The following is a 17,423-nucleotide window of genomic DNA, read 5'->3' on the forward strand; positions in this document are numbered from 1 at the left end:
AGATGCAGAAAAAGCTATTGATAAAGTCCAAAATTGATTGATAAGAACTTTACAGAAAATTGGAATAGGTGGTCTTTATCTCAATACAGTAAAGGCCATCTATGACAAACTAACAGCCAGTGTCATATTAAATGGCCAAAAAATTGAAGGCCTTTACTTTAAATTCAGGCGCACAACCAGAAAGTCCCTTATCACCACTCCTATTTAACATAGTACTGGAAGTACTAGCCAGAACAATTAGACAAGAGAGAGAAATAAAAGAGGTAAAGATAGGAAAAGAAGAAGTTAAATTATCATTGTTTGCAGATGACATGATACTATATATAGAAGACCCGGTAAACTCCATCGAAAGACTCTTAGATATAATAAATTAATTCAGTAATGTAGCTGAATACAAAATCAATACTCAAAAATCAACAGCATTCCTATACACTAACAACAAAATCACTGACAGAGAATCAAGAAAAGCCACACCCTTCACACTAGCAACCAAAAAAATGAAATATTTAGGAATTAATCTCACAAAAGAAGTGTAAGATCTATACAGGGAAAATTGTAATACACTGAAAAAAGAAATTGAAGATGATCTGAGAAAATGGAAAGACATTCCTTGCTCATGGTTAGGAAGGCCAAATATTGTGAAAATGGCCATTCTCCCAAAACTGTTATAGAGATTCAATGCATCCCAATAAAAATGCCATCAGCATACCTCATAGATCTAGAGAAATTACTCCTAAAATTCATCTGGAGTGAAAAGAGGCCTAGAATAGCGAAGACAGTTCTAAGCAGCAGAAACAAGGCAGGAGGCATCACAATCCCTGTCTTGAAGTTATATAAAGCAACTGTAGTAAAATCAACATGGTACTGGAATCAAAACAGAGCCAAAGATCAATGGAATAGATTAGAAGATGCAACCACAACTACAGATACACTCAATCACCTTATCTTTGATAAAGGAGTCAAACATGTCCACTGGAAGCATGACAGTCTTTTTAAAATGGTGTTGGAAGAACTGGCTCTCCATAGGCTGAAAACTAAAATTAGACCCATGCCTATCACCATGTACTAAATTAAAATCTAAATGGATCAAAAATCTGAATATTAAAACAGGAACACTAAATCTAATGGAAGACAAATTGGGTAGAAACATTGAAGACATGGGGGTAGGTAGAGAATTCATGAACAGAACTCAAAACATACGGGAAGTACCTCCCCGAATCAATAACTGGGATCACCTCTTATTACAAGTTTCTGAATGTCAAAAGAAATCTCCAGCATACTGAAAAGAATACCCACAAACTGGAAAAAAATCTTAGTGAACTCTCCCTCAGACAAAGGACTTCTGTCTAAATCACATAAAGAATTAAAAAATCAGGCCCCCAAAATTCAAAGATCCAATCCAAAAATGGGCATCTGAGATGAATACACAATTCTCAGATGAAGAAATACAATTGCAAATAGATACATGAAAAAATGTTCATCATCATTACTCATTAGAGAAATGCAAATTAAAGCCACATTGAGATTCCATCTCACTCCTGAAAGAATGGCCAGGATCAAGAAAACCAACAACAAATGCTAGAGAGGCTGTGGGGAAAAAGGAACTCTCCTGCACTGTTGGTGGGAGTGTAGACTGGTGCAACCATTGTGGAGGTCAGTCGAGATTTCTCAAAAAGCTGGGATTGGAAGTCCCATTTGTTCCAGCTATTCCACTTCTAAACATATTCCCAGAAGAACTGAAAATATCATACCACAGTGATGTATGTGTACTCATGTTTATAGCAGCACAATCTGTAATAGCCAGAACTTGGAAACAACCTAAATGTCCATCAACTGAAGAATGGATAAAAAAGTTGTGGTATTTTTACACAATGCAGTACTACTCAGCTTATAAAGAGGGATCACGTTGATACATTTATAAATAAATGGGTACAGCTCGAGACCATTCTCATAAGTGAAATAAATTAAACTCACATGTATAAATACTGAATAGTTCCCCTAGTATAAGAAATGTTAAGAATACATAAAAGTATGTGGTAATCATGGTTTCCCATTATATGGCTTTGTAGCCTTATAAAGTTTTCACTCATTAATTGAAATGGTTTTATTATGGGCTGTTTGATATTATTGTCTGTGATGATATGAACAGCTATTTTGAAGAAAATAAGACAATGTAATAGCTAGTGCTGATTTAAAATCATCTTGTTTTGAAGTCTCATCAAACTGTTGTTCTTCTGTCTCCATTGCTTTTATCATATATTTTTTATAATAAAATCTTAGTGGATTTTATTATATGTGATATTAAAAACAAAAATTTTTATAGGAAAAGAGATAATATAGAAACCATTGTTAATTTTCTGTTTGCTGGTTCTAAAGAACCTGTAATACTTTCATCCTCTTGATGGTTTCACACTGTCTTGATATGTTTGATGCTATAGTATACGAATTTATACTCAAATATTTCAAGGAAAGAGACACTGTGCTAACTATTATTAAGTCAGGTTATCTTGTGGTGAAACACTATGTTGTTAAATTGTTCTGTTTTGACATGTATTGTTATGTTGTTATGTACTCTTTTATCTCAATCTCTCCCCTTTTTTAAAATTTATTTATTTTTTATTATTTTTAATTCAGGGAAAAAATTTTTTAAAATTAGCAGGATATATTATACTAACTTTTTGGTTTCCTATTAACTTTATTTGAAGCCCTGTATTGCTCTCATCATCTTTTTTTGACTGATTTTACTCTATTCTGTTCTGTTTGATAGTATCAAGTATGAGGATATAGGCAACTAATTTGAAGGCAATAAGATTCACTACAATGCCCATTCTGGTTTGACAATTATCTTCTTTTGAAGTCCTGTAAGATCTCCAATGTTTAGGTTTTATTGGTTTTGTTCTGTACTATTTTGTTCAATTTCATTATACCTGATGATAAAGGCAATTTTTTAAGGTAGCAAGAGACATTATGGTAATCATTGTTGATTACCTTGTATTCTGTTTTTATATCATGTATTATGTTCATCCTTTGTTTTGACTGACTGCTTCATTTTGTCACATTTGGTTTTATTCTCTTCCAAAAAAAGTAATAAGAACTGTAGGAGTAATAAAACCCAAAATGTGTAAATATTATTGTAAAAAAGAGAGGAAAAGAGGAAAAGAAAGTGCTCTAAAGACACAACTGCAAGTGTGTTTAGGTGTGTAAGATAGATGACCATACTACTAAGTTTTTGTTGGATCATTCAACAGAACTGTTTGCAGTCTCACTGTTTGAATGTCCACTTTGTATGCTTAATTTTGTAACTTGAACAACTATTTCTAAGATGACAATATGTAATCTATTAACTAGTGATTTCTTACTGTTTATTTTTTTTTAAGTTCTGTATTACTTGTACCTTTTTACTGTTTGGTTTTGTTTTCTTTTTTTTTTTTTTTTTTTTTTTTGTGTGTGTGTGTGTGTGTGTGTGTGTGGTTTTCATTTTTATCGGTACCAGGGATCGAAGGTTTTGTTTTCTTTAAATAATTTTTTTTAATTTTAAAGAGAAATAATTAATGAAAACTTCCCAAGCATAGGAAAAGGAAGTGATATTCTGATATATAAGGCATACAGAACTCCAGCCACCTACAACAAAAACAGAGCTACACCCAGGCATATAATAATAAAGATCCCAGAAATTCAATATAAGAACAGAATATTAAAAGCTGTTAGAGACAAGGATCAGATAACCTGTAAAGGAAGGCCTATCAGAATAATGGCAGACCTCTGGACACAAACCATCAAGTCAAGAAGAGCTTGGAGCAAAATATTCCAATCCCTGAAAGAAAATAACCTCCAACCCAGATTGATATAGCCTGCTAAGCTGTCTGTACAAATTAATACAGAAACAAGATGCTTCCAAGACAAAGAGGAATTTGGGAAATTCGCAATCACCAATCCAACTCTACAGAGAATGCTTCAGGGCAGTTTACAGAGAGAAAAAAGTACTAGTATTCCAGGAACAGTGGCAGAGAAGCCTCAATGAATGGAGCAGAAAACCGAATGAAGAAGATAAGCAGACAACTGATGGCAAAAAAGAGAGCATAACAGAAATGACTCTACAATGCTTTCATCCACTTGAATGGTGTTACACAGTCTTGATATGTTTGATGCTATAGCATATGAAGTTATATTCAAATATTTCAAAGAAAAAGACACTACGGTAACTACTATTAAGTTGGGTTATTTGGTGGTGAAGCACTAGGTTGCTGAAAGTGTCATGCTTTAACCTATATTGTTATGTTGTTATGCCCCCTTTTATCTCATCCTCTCCCTTAATCATTAAAAAATTATTTAATTTTTTTAAAAAATAATATCAACCAATAAAAAATGCTGCTGGGTCTGTACGGAAAAAGAAACCTTTTACAACTGTTGGTTAGAGAGTAGACTAGTACAAACCCTGTGGAAATCAGTGTGGAAATTCCTCAAAAAATTAGGAGTAAGAGGTCCCATTCAACCCAGGTATTCCCCTTCTGTGTATCTTCCCAGAAGGACTGAAAAACATCACACCACAGTGACATATGTGCAACCATAGGTTCAAAATATACAATAGTCACTGTGAAATGGGAGGAAACTGTTCAATAAAAAGAAGAAACTAAGATAGGGGAAAAGAGAAAGGATAGAAGGAAAAGAAAAAAATGCAAGTTAGTTATACCATTAGTGTCACTTAGTTCACTGAATAGGAAAGGTTGTGCTAATATTGATTGAAGAAATTTTTATGCCCATATTTTGTACTTGAGTGATTAAAGATAATGATGTGTAATTTACCAACAATTGTTACTTTTTTATTATTTTGTTGTGAAAATGTGTTTTACCTTTTCTTCTTACTATTAACAAAGTAAAAAAAAAGAAATGAGGCAGCGAAAGTTGCTTATAATCTGTAATATAGATGGCCTTAAAACACTAGATTTAAAAAAAAAAGAACCACATGTGGAGTAGATCATGAGGCAGGGTCCACTGAGATGCTATTTATAGGAAATAAAATTAACATAAAAAGAGCACATGGACTGAAAATCAAATATGAGAAAACAATGCTCTATGTGACAGAAAACCAGAGAATAATAGGGGCAGCTAAACCAGTATTTGTGGATAGGCTGGAAAGACAGGTTTTATAGGTAAAGAAATACAATTAGAGATCAAGTCCAGGAGAGAGAAGGTTTGGAACCACTAAGGTAAATAGCAGGTTGCCCCCTCCCAATTTAAAACCAAGGGTCTTGGTCAGACCCAAAATTGCAGTGTACCCTGGGGAAGTGAAAGGGGAGGGAGAGACTTAAAAAAGATGGCAGAAGATATTGTTAATAGTGTATCAGGATTTAAAACCCACATTACTCCCACCACTCTGCTTAGGTAGATTTTATTCTTTTTTGATAGATTTTATTCTGTCCCTATTGTCTACTTGCATTAAATTTGAGGGCACAGACAGCCATCCCAAAAACATCAGGATATAGCACAATAATCATCTTTAATTTCCTATTATCTTAATCTAGAGCCCTGTATGACTTATACTGTTTTATCATGACTGATCTTAGTTAAATTTGGTTTGTTTGATTGCTGTTTGGTATCGACAGATTTTATTCAAAACTGATATGATTGATAGTATCATCATAGTATCAAGTCTGAGAGTATAGGCAACTACACTGAAGATGATAAGACTCACTAGATACACATTTTGGTTTGATTACTGCCTGCTTTTGAAATTTTATACTATATACAAAGTTGTGTAATACTGTTATGTACTGATATATTCAATTATACTATGTCTAATGACTTAGCCAACTGTATTGAAGATAACAAGAGACAACACAGGAACTATGGTAGAACTTCTTGTACAATGGTCTTATATGTCTTTTTCATTTCATGTGTTTATAGATATATGTTTTGTTTTGTCTTGCTTTGTTTTATTTCTCCCTCTAATATAAAAGGATAGAAATCCATGTTAAGACTCATGAATGTGTAGAATATATAAACAGTTTTTGAGAACTGATCTTATGACACATGATGAAATGAACAGATACTTTGAAAAAAGAGAGACACTAAAGTACCCAGTGCTGATCATGGAGGGTCATAATGTGAAACCCAGAAATAGTATTATTCTTTGTTCAGAATGATATTAGACTGCTTGAGTTTGTTCAATCTCAACATAATTGAAGATATGGATAACTGAATGTATATTTAAGTGTATAGGATTGATAACTATATTTGTAAGTTTTTGTTGGATAGTTAAACAGAATTGGTTGCAGTCTCAGTGTTTGAATTGCCACTTTATATGCTCCACTGTAGTATCTTGAATATCTATTTGTCAGAGGACAATCTGTAATCAACTAGTGATTTCTTACTGTTTATTTTTTTCTTTGAAAGTATATATTATTTCTACCCATTTTCTGTTTTGTTTAGTCCTTCTTTAAAGAAAATTAAAGAAAAAAAAGAAAGAACTTTGTCTCCAGTATAGTGAAAAGAAAACCCACAACCTGGGAAAAATCATAGTGAACTGTCCCCCAGACAAAGGACTTCTATCTAAAACATATAAAGAATTTTCTTAAAAAATCAAACCCCAGAAATTCAAAGACCCAATCCAAAAATGGGCATGTGAAATGAAATCACAGTTCTCAGATGAAGAAATACAAATGGCAAATAAATACATGAAAAAAATGTTCAGAATCATTGGTTATTAGAGAAATGCAAATTAAAACCACAATGAGAGTCCATCACATTCCAGAAAGAATGGTCTAGATCAACAAAACTGCCAACAACAAATGCTGGAAAGGCTGTGGGGAAAAAGGAACGCTCCTACACTGTTGGTGGGCATGTAACTGGTGCAACCATTGTGCAAGTCAGTCGGGAGATTCCTCAAAAAGTTGGGATTGGAGGTCCCATTTTACCCAGCTATTCTACTTCTAGGTGTATTCCCAGAATAACTGAAACATCATACCACAGTGATACGTGTGCACCCATGTTTATAGTAGCACAATCTGTAATAGCCAGATCTTGGAAACAACCTAAAAGTCCATCAACTGAGGAATGGATAAAAAACGATGTGGTATTTTTATACAGTGGAGTACTACTCTTCTATAAAGAATGATCACATTGAGATATTTATAAATAAATGGACACAACTTGAGATCATACTCATAAGTGAAATGAATCAAACTCACCTGTATAAATACTGCATAGTCTCCCTAGTATAAAAAATGGTAAAGGTACATAATATTTTATGGTAATCATGATTCCACATTACATTTCTTTAAGCTTTGTAATGTTTTCATTCATTAGTTGTAATGGTTTCATGCTGTTTTGTTTGATTTTATTATGTGTGATGATACGAATAGCTACTTTGAAGAAGATAAGACATTATGATAGCCATTGCTGATTTAATATCATCTTGCTTTGAAGTTCTACCATGCTTTTGTTCTTCTGTTTCCATTGGTTCCATCATGTTGTATCTTATTTGATTTTAATATGTGTGATGGTATAAATAAACTGTTTATGGAAAATGAGTTAGTATAGTAGCCATTGTTCATTTTTGGTTATTTAGTTCTGAATTCCCCGTAATACTTTCATTCTCTTCAATGGTTTTATACTACTTTATTATGTTTGATACTATTGTATTGGAAGGCTGTATATGCACACAGCAAAATACATATGAAGAACTTGGGATATAAATAGTCTGAGTGACTTGGCCAAGTTCATCGAGTTCATCAAGGGCAGAGCTAGGAAGAGAATGGACTCAGGAATTTCACTGTCCTCTCTCTCAACATCCTAGAATCATAATCATAAGCAACTTTTCAACTTAACTTCAGGAGTAATATGATTTGAAAAACAAATCTCCTAGTATCTTTTTGGACAGGCTCTCATTATATAGTTCAGACTCGCTTTGAGCTCACTATCTGGCCCATCGTGCTCCTGTTCCAGTCACTTTAGTACTGGGATTACAGGCATAGATCACCATTCCTGGATGAATCCTTTGCTGTTATTATATAAGATGAAATAAATATGTAAGTGGAAGAAAGAAATGTGAGGTAAGGTAATGGGGTGTGTGAGTATGATAAAATAGCTTTACATGTGTGTGTGAAAATGCCACATTAGAAACTAGTATGTCATAAATATGTGCTAATAAAAATACTATTTAAACTCCTGCTTGATATTGCCTAAAGTATTTTCAGTAAGAAAGGTCTTTATTAGAGCAGAGATGAAAAGCACAGCATACAAACAAATTATGAAATAGATGAAAACATGAACAAGAGATACATGAATAGAAACCAAAAAGAAGCACATTACAGGAATAAGACAGAGTTGTCTGAAGGAATAAAGACTGTTAAAATCTGACAATGTAGCTGGCTAATATCTGTATTATAGTTTATGTTTCGATGGCCACCCCAAGCCTCATGCAGTCATGGAGATGGCTGAATCTAGCATTTGTGATTGGTTTGTGGTATAGTGCTGGGATTGGCAGGGTGAGTAATGCATCTGCTGAGGAGTGGATAGCCAGCATACTACATAAGAGAAGGAAGCAGGCATGCTTTGCTCTTTTGCCTTTTGCGCTTGTCACTTGTAGCTACCATGATGTCTGCCCTTCAGCCACACCATTCCTGCCTTGGAGCTAGCTGAGTATAGACTGAAACCTCCAAAAACTCTAAGCTAAATAAACCTTTCCTTTCTTCATTTTGGGTATCAAGTACTTTGTCTCAGCAATGAGCGAAAAGTAATCAAGATAACCTGAAACTTCTCCATTTTGTCCAACATTTAAATCCATGTAGCAGGGGATTTGGGGGAAGATGGCAGATCAAAAGCAGCAAAGTAAAAAGCCTTTCTGAGAGAAACAGCACAGATGTTGGAATATAGCATCCTGGAGAAGACCAGACAGAAGGAGATAGATTCTCTCAACCAGGAAGAAACTAAGTAGAAAAAAGAAAGAAAAGAAAAGAAAAATGTGGACAGAAGGCTGTAACCAGATGCACTCTCACCAGAGCCAGTCTCACTATCTGTGAAACACCACTGGAATCTGAACACTCACAGTCATGGTGAAGTTGGGAGTTGGCAAACCCAAGGGCCTCAGTGTGAGGACGTGGTCACAGGGGATGTGGCAGACCAGAGAAGTGCACCAGTTTGCAGTGAGTGTGGAGAACTCAGTCCTCCCACAGGAGTGGGCAATTGGCCAGACAACATTTTGGAGTTGGGCAGAATAAGCCTGGAACCAGAACTGCAGCCAGCTTCAGTCAACCACTCTTAGCACAGAGCACATTGGTGAGAATTGCTTGGACTGAGTCCTACCCCTGTGCTCAATCCAGTAGCTAAGACCAAGATTTCCCTGATGCTATCCTCAACCAGTCCTGACTGCACAGCATACACTAATGTGGTGAAGACTCGCAGGGTTTGACCAGCTCAGAAGGGAGGAACCAGCCTACCCTACCCTGCTTGTGCTCCAGCAATCACCAGCAGACTGGGGAGGCAGCAATCCCTAGCCAGCATGCTACAGAGAAAATATAAGTGCCAGGGTCCCCCACTATACACTTGTCTGAAAGAAACCAGAAACATGACAAGAGGAAGAAACAAAAGGAAGTCTCTAGCCTCCAATCCAAACAGTATGTTCCAGGAGAGGTAAATACATAAGAGATTGGGGGTTTCACACCTGCAGTTTCTGAAGAAACATCATCTGACATAAAGAAATATCTTCATGAAATTATAAAAGAACTTACAACAGAAGTACTAATACAAGTAAAAGAAGATATAAGAAAAATAATAAAACAAATGATAAGCACCTCTCAAGAAGACACAGATGGAAGAATGGAGGAGCATAGAAAAAGGAGGGAAACCTTCAATGAAGAATATTTTACAAATCTAGAATACATGAAACAGATTAAAAGAGATTACCAGGAAATTAGAAACTTCATTGAAAGCTGGCAAAACTGCTTGAAAGAAACTAAAGAGAGACTATAAAACCTTGAATACAGGTTTGCAACTTGTGATCACAAAAGGAAAGATCTCCTTAAAAAGAACAAGGAACCAGGAAGTAACCATACAAAGGCTAGAACATGACAAGAAGGTCCATAACTTAAGAATAAAAGACTTCTGGGAGGACATGGTGGACAGATAACAGCAGCTATGGAGGCTCTCTGAGAAAGCCAGCTTAAAATACAGGAATGGTGTGGTGTGAGGAGTCCTAAGCAGGGGGACATATACCCTACCGACCTAGGAACAAACTAAGCTGAGAGAAACCAACTGGAAATGGAATCCTGATGCTATAACAGGAACAGATAAAATCTCAGTGCTGAAGCTGGAACCTGCACTTCTGGAAGCCATGATTTGAATTTCCTGCTGCCACTGCTGCATCCCAATTGGCACAGCAGGGAAAGAGGGCACACACAAAAGCTCTGAGAGCGGGAATCGGTGAACCAAACAGAGTTGAGAGTGGGACTGGCAGGGATCCCTGCATCAACCTGCAGTGAGTGAGAGGAACAGGGACCCTTTCATAGACTAGGGGACTCCAACAGAGGACATTCTGGGACTGGGAAGATTAGCCAGAACAGTATGCTGTAGTGACTTTAGTCGCATATTCCCCTCTCAAGTGAGATTGGTGAGGAGCGCTTGGCCTGGGTGATGCTGTGGACTAAGACCCAGTAGGCTAGCCCAAACCAGGTCCCAGCACCTGGTGGTGCATCCTAGCAGTGAAGCCTTCAGTAGGTAGACCTGGAAGGGTGGGCCCAGCAGAGACTGCCCAGGTCTGTGTCTCCCTAGTACACTGCAGTGGGCAGGAACACCTAGCCAGTGGATTCAAACAAACTGTAACTGACAAAGAAAAAAACTGGGCCTCCTATATATGCTTATATAGAAAGAACAAAAAGTATGGGAAGAGGGAGCAATAAGAAAGGTCCTCAGTCCCCAATCCTGAGAACACTGATCCAGGAAAGGTAAATACAAAGGAGAATGAAGACAGAAAACAAGCAATATCAGACACGGCACCAATAGACATAAAGCGATATCTCCAGAGCTTCATACACGAGTTCAAAAATGAAGTATTTAATGAAACAAAGCAAGAAATAAGTAGAATAGTTAGAGAAATACTAAACACCACCCAAGAAAAAAACAGATGGTGAAATGGAAGAACAGAAAAAAATGAGAGAATTGTTTGATGGAGAAAATAGAGAAAACAGAATACATGAAGCAGGTTCAAAGAGATTATCAGGAAACTAAAAACTCTATTGAAAGCTGGCATAACAGCTTGAAATAAACTAAGGATAGATTATCTGAACTGGAGGACAGATTTGTAAGGTGGGAGCATGAAATGAAAAATTTCTTAAAAATAACAAGGAAACAAACAGCAATAATACAAAGGCTAGAAGATGATAAGAGGATCCTATAACTTAAGAATTAAGAACATAAAAGAAGAAGTAGGGATACAAACAAATGAACTACAAAAGCTATTCACAGAAATAATCCAGGAGAATTTCCTTAATTTAGCAAAAGGTAAAGATACTCAGATGTATGAGGCATACAGGACCCCAGCCACCCAAACAGAGCTACACCCAGGCATATAATAATCAAAATTCCAGAAATTCAATATAAGAACAGAATATTAAAAGCTGTCAGAGACAAGAAACAGATCACTTACAAGGGAACACCCATCAGGAATTACAGCAGACTTCTCGGCACAAACCATCAAATCACAAAGAGTGTGGGGAGAAATAATTCAAGCTTTGAAAGATAATAACCTCCAGCCAAGGTTGATATATCCTGCACAACTGTCCCTAGAAATTGATGGAAAAACAAGGTGCTTCCAGGATAAAGAGGAACTAGGGGAATTTGCAACCACCAATTCAACTCTACAGAGAATACTGCAGGATATTCTAAAAAAGAAAAATACTAAGATTCCAGAAACAGTGGCAGAGAGGCCACAATGAATGGAACAGAAAGTGAAATGAAGAAGACAAACTGATAACTAATGACAGAAAAAGAGCACAACAGAAATGAGGCAGATGAGGTTAGATGGTAGGAACAGCTATTTTAGAGAAAACAAGACATCATAATAGCTAGTGCTGACTTAATATCATCTTGTTTTGAAGTCCCATCAAGATTTTGTTCTTCTGTCTCCATCGGTCTTAACATGTTGTATCTATTGGATTTTATTATATGTGACAATATAAACAAAAACTTTTATAGATAAGGAGATTATACAGAAAGCATTGTTCATTTTCTGTTAGTTGATTCTAAAATACCCTGTAGTACTGTCATTCTCTTGAATGTTTTGACATTGTCTTGATATGTTTGATGCTACAGTATATCAAGTTATACTCAAAGATTTTAAGGGAAGAGACACTATGGTAACTACTTTTATGTTGGGATTATCTTGTGGTGAAACACTATTTTGCTTAAATGGTTATGTTTTGACCTGTGCTGTTTTGTTGTTATGTCCTCTTTTATCTCAATCTCCTTTTTTTATTATTTACTTTTTCATTTTTATCCTTTTAATTAAGGAAAAAATAAATAAAAAATAACAGGATATATTATAGTAACCCACTTTGATTTCCTATTAACTTAATTTAAACCCTGTATTGCTCTCACCATCTTGTTTTGACTGATTTTCCTCTATTCTGTTTTGCTTGATAGTACCAAGTTTGAAAGTATAGGCAACAACTATGAAGACAATAAGATTCATTATGACACCCATTCTGGTTGACTACTATCTTCTTTTGAAGCCCTCTAATGTCTCCCATGTTTTGGTTTTATTGATTATGTTCTTTACTGTTTTGTTCAATTTTTTATAACTGATGATATAGGCAATTCTTTTTAAGATAGCAAGAGGCATTATGGTAACCATCATTGATCACCTTGTATTTTGTTTTTACATTATGTATTATGTCCATCCTTTTGATTTGACTGACTCTGTCCTATTATGTCAAATTTGGTTTTACTTTCTTCAAAAAAAAGTAATAAGAACAGTGAGAATAATAAAACCCAAAATGTGTAATTGTCATTGTAAAAAGAGAGGAAAAGAAAGTGCTGTAAAGGACATAAATGCATGTATATTTAAGTGTATAAGATAGGTAACCATATTGCTGAGTTTTATTGGATCACTGAACAGAACTGTTTGCAGTCTCACTGTTTGAATGTCCACTCTATATGCTTTAATTTTGTAACTTGAACAACTATTTCTAAGATGACAATATGTAATCTATTAACTAGTGATTTCCTACTGTTTATTTTTTCTGAAATTCTGTATAACTTGTACCCTTTTCTGTTTTTCTCTTTTTTCTCCTTAAATAAATTTTTTTAAAAATAAAATAAAATAAAAAATAAAGAATAAAAAATGTGAGTGAAGAAGCAGGGGTAAACACAAATGAAATACAAAGGTTATTCACAGAAATAATTAAAGAAAACTTTCCAAGCATAGGAAAAGTAAATGATATTCAGATATATGAGACATACAGAACTCTAGCCAGCTATATCCAAAATAGATCTATACCCAGACATATAATAATCAAGATCCCAGAAATTCAAACAAGAACAGAATATTAAAAGCTGTTAAAGAAACAGATACCCTATAAAGGAAAACCCATCAGAATCAGGACAGACTTCTCAACACAAACCATCAAATCAAGAAGAGCTTAGAGTGAAGTATTCCAAGCCCTGAAAGAAAATAACCTCTAACCCAGATTAATGTACCCTGAAAAACTCTCTCTCAAGATTAAAAGAGAAACGAGATGTTTCCATGACAAAGAGGAACTGGGGAGTTCATGACCACCAATTCAACCCTACAAAAAATATTGAAGGACATTCTGAAGAGAGAGAAAAAGGACCATGGCTTCAGGAATAGCGGCAGAGGGGGCTCACTGAATGGGGCAGACATTGGAATGAAGAGGGAAAAGCAGACAAAAATGGCAGAAAAATAACATGCCACAGATGAGGCAGAGAAGGTTGGCCATAATTGCTAACATGGATAGAGTCGATACACCAATAAAAACAAACACAAGCAGAGTGAATCAGGAGATGGGGTCCATCAAGATGCTCTATATAAGAAATATAATTAACCTGAAAGCAGGTTTATGGGCTGAAAGTCAAAGATGAGAAAATAATGCTCTATATGACAGGGAACAAGGAAAAAGTGGGCATACCTTGCCCTTCAGCTACGAATTGGTTCATAAGACATAATAATTTTATACAGTGGAGAACTACTCAGCTATAAGGAAAAAAATTTGAGGCTCTTGTAAGTAAATGGGTACAACTTAAGATCAAGCTCAGGGTAAAAAGGTTCAGAACCATGTAGGTAAATAGCAGGTTGCCTCTCTAATCTAAAAGCTAAAGGAGTTAGTGGGATACAAAATGTACAACGCACCCTGTGAAAGTGAAAGGGGAGGAACTGTCTAAAGAGGGAAAGCAGAAGACATTGTTAATCTTGTATCATGATTTGAAACCCATATTGTTTTCATCTCTCTCTTTAGTTTGGTTATATTCTGTTCCAGTTTGTCTACTTGTACTGGATTTGATGGCATGGGCAGTTATCCCAAAGATAGCAGAATATACTACGGTAACCATTTTTAATTTCCCATTAACTTAATCTGCATTGCTTTCACTTTCTTGTTTTGACTGATTTTATTTGAATCTGTTTTGTTTGATTACTCTTATCTTGACTGATTTTATTAGAATCTGTTATGTTTGAGAGTATCAAGTCTGAGAGTCTAGGCAATTACTCTAGAGACAATAAGATTCACTATAATCCCTATTCTGGTTTAACTAATATCTTTTTGAAGTCCTATAGTGTCTCCAATGTTTTGTTTTTATTGATTCTATTCTGATTGTGCCTGATAATATGGCCAATTCAATTGAAAATAATAAGATACATCATGGTAACCACTGTAGATCACCTTGCCCTTTGGGTTTAAGTCATGTACTATGTCCATTCTTTTGTTTTGACTAACCCCATTTTGTTTTTTCTCATTTGGTTTTATTCTCTTCAAAGTAAAAATTTAAAAAAGAAAAAATCCTTATGAAAAAAAAACCATGTACCACATCAATTAAAAACTAAAATTTGAGAGTGAAACTTTTACTCAACTGCTACTTATGCTTGTAAACATAGCATATCATTTAACCTTGCCAACCTTCACTCTTCTCATCTTTAAAAGAAGGATCTATCTCAGAAGATTATGTCAAGATTCAAAAATCTAATACTTTAATCTTAGCACTCTGGTCTGAGGCAAGAGGTTGACAAATTTGAAACTGGTCTTGGCAACTTAGCAAATTACTGAGATGTCTCAAAAATTTTTTAAAAAGGCTTGGGTTTGTAGCCAAGTAAAGGCCCTGAGTTCAATTCTCAGTACACACAAAAAAAACATAATATATGTAAATAATCTGACATAATATCTCTAAATTTCCTGTAGAATTCACCAGTGAATCTATCAGGATCTAGACTCTTCTTTGTTGGTAAGTTTTTAATTATACCTTCAATCTCATTAACTGATATTGTGTTATGCACAAGTTTTACATCTTCTTGATTCAACTTTGGCATTTAATGAGTATTTTGGAATCTGTCAATTTCTTCTATATTTTCCATTGGATGAGAGTAAAGCTTTTCAGAGTAGGTATTGATGATCTTCTGAAATTTTTTTGACAGAATTTGTAGTTATTTCACTCTTTTCAATCCTCAATGCATGAATTTGAATCATTTTTCCTTTTTTAAGAGGTTAGCTAAGGGTTTATCAATTTTATTTATTTTTCAAAAAAGCAATTCTTCAATTCATTAATTCTCTGTGTTGTTTTCTTAGGCTCCACTATGTTAATTTTTGCTTTGATCTTTATAACCTCTTCCCTTATGTGGGCTTTGGATTTGTCTTACTCTTCTTTTTGTAGAAGCTTGAGGTACAATATTAGGTCATTTATTTTTGCTTGCTCTGTTTTACTGATGTGAGAATTCACCCCTATTAATTTCTCTCTTAGAATTGCTTTCATTGTGTCCCTTAAGTTACAGTATGTTGTTTCTGCATTCTCATTTAGATGGAAGAAAAAGAGAATAAAAAAGAAGACAAGAAAAAAAAAGCCAGATTATATAAAGATAGAAAAAGACAACCAACTACAAAAATAACCACAAGTACAAAACAAAAAAAGATGACATCCAACCAGATAGGAATGGGATAGCAAATCAGACAGAAAAAAAGTACTAAAATACCTCTGTTGTTTAAAGTTTTGTGATAGTGTTCATGTTAGATCCCAGAAATGTGGTGGTTATGAAATGGATCTTGGCCTCTGGATGTGACTGGGGCTGGTCTTCTGTTGGCAGAGTTCTCCAGAGTTCAATTGCTGGCTTCTCACTGCTGCTTCAGAGGCATCCACATTGCTGGTCTCTCTGATTACTCTGCCTTCCAACGCTGTGTGTGCACACAGGCTCCTGGGGCCAATCATTGTCCTGGTCTTGCATTGCTAGTCAGTTTACTGAACAAAGGCATGTGTCCTTACACTCCCCTTGCAGACACCACCACCCTAGGAAAATGGAGGAAGCACAGAGCATGGACTTACACTCTTCTTACAGGCACCATCATCCAGCAGACAGTGGAGGAAGAGCAGAGTGCAAACTCACACCACAAATAACTTCTTAAAAGAACCATTATTTTTAAATAAATTGAAGAATTGGAGAAAACTATTTTTTCTGGTAGCATAATTTTTGTACTTAAATATATAATCTCTTCTGCTTTACTAAGGGGAAGTTGGAGAAACATGATTAAATTAGTTTTAAATATCAGTAACATCAATAGTGCTATAAAACTTTAGTAACAATAAGTCATAAGATGTTAGAATAGAACAGGGAGTCTGTCAACAATATTATGCAATGAAATCATTCTTTTTCAAATTGACAATAACACAATAGTCCAAAAATGTATAATTTTAGGTAACTGCAATTAGTAGCAAAAAGCATGATTATATACTTCAGGCTCCATGGAAAAAATTATTAATCTAGTGTACATTTTGAAGTTATGGCAAAAGATGAAAGTGAAGGAATCTAATTGGCCTCTACTCTGATGAGTCAATATGTCTCCAGTCAATGAAGAAAACAGAGTAGTCTTTTCAAAAATGGGATCTAATCCAGACTCTAAGGACTAAATAAAAACTGCCATACTTATGGAACTGATAGAATAGACTCATGGCAAGATATGGAACTCACCCTTCAGTTTTTCAATACTTTTAAAGGAGGGGGAAGTTTTCAGTAATGTTTCTAAGACAGATGAGCCCAGTAAAAAGAAGCAATCTACCAGTAATTTTAACATGCAGCTATGTTAAACATGACCCTGTTTCTTTCTGTTATCACTTAACAATCTGTATTTAGCCATAAGTTTTTATATTCTTTTTATGTGCTTCTTTTCCTATGAGTTTCCCCCAATTTGACAAATACATTCAGTTTCCTTTCT

At 35.1% G+C, this 17,423-nt stretch overlaps 1 long non-coding RNA gene across 2 annotated transcripts in view; it reads right to left on the reverse strand.

Annotated features, from left to right (window-relative positions):
- Positions 1 to 8,188: 8,188 nt before the first annotated feature.
- LOC134470761 (uncharacterized) overlaps positions 8,189 to 17,423 on the reverse strand; it is a 32,145-nt gene continuing 22,910 nt past the window's right edge. For both annotated transcript variants that reach the window (XR_010039921.1, XR_010039920.1), the window contains one exon: positions 8,189 to 16,500. This is a non-coding gene — a long non-coding RNA (uncharacterized LOC134470761). The remainder of the gene's footprint in view (positions 16,501 to 17,423) is intronic.

Source organism: Cavia porcellus, unplaced genomic scaffold (genome assembly GCF_034190915.1).
Source record: "Cavia porcellus strain 051 isolate PalLab524CR breed Dunkin Hartley unplaced genomic scaffold, mCavPor4.1 scaffold_16, whole genome shotgun sequence".
Lineage (NCBI taxonomy): Eukaryota > Metazoa > Chordata > Mammalia > Rodentia > Caviidae > Cavia > Cavia porcellus.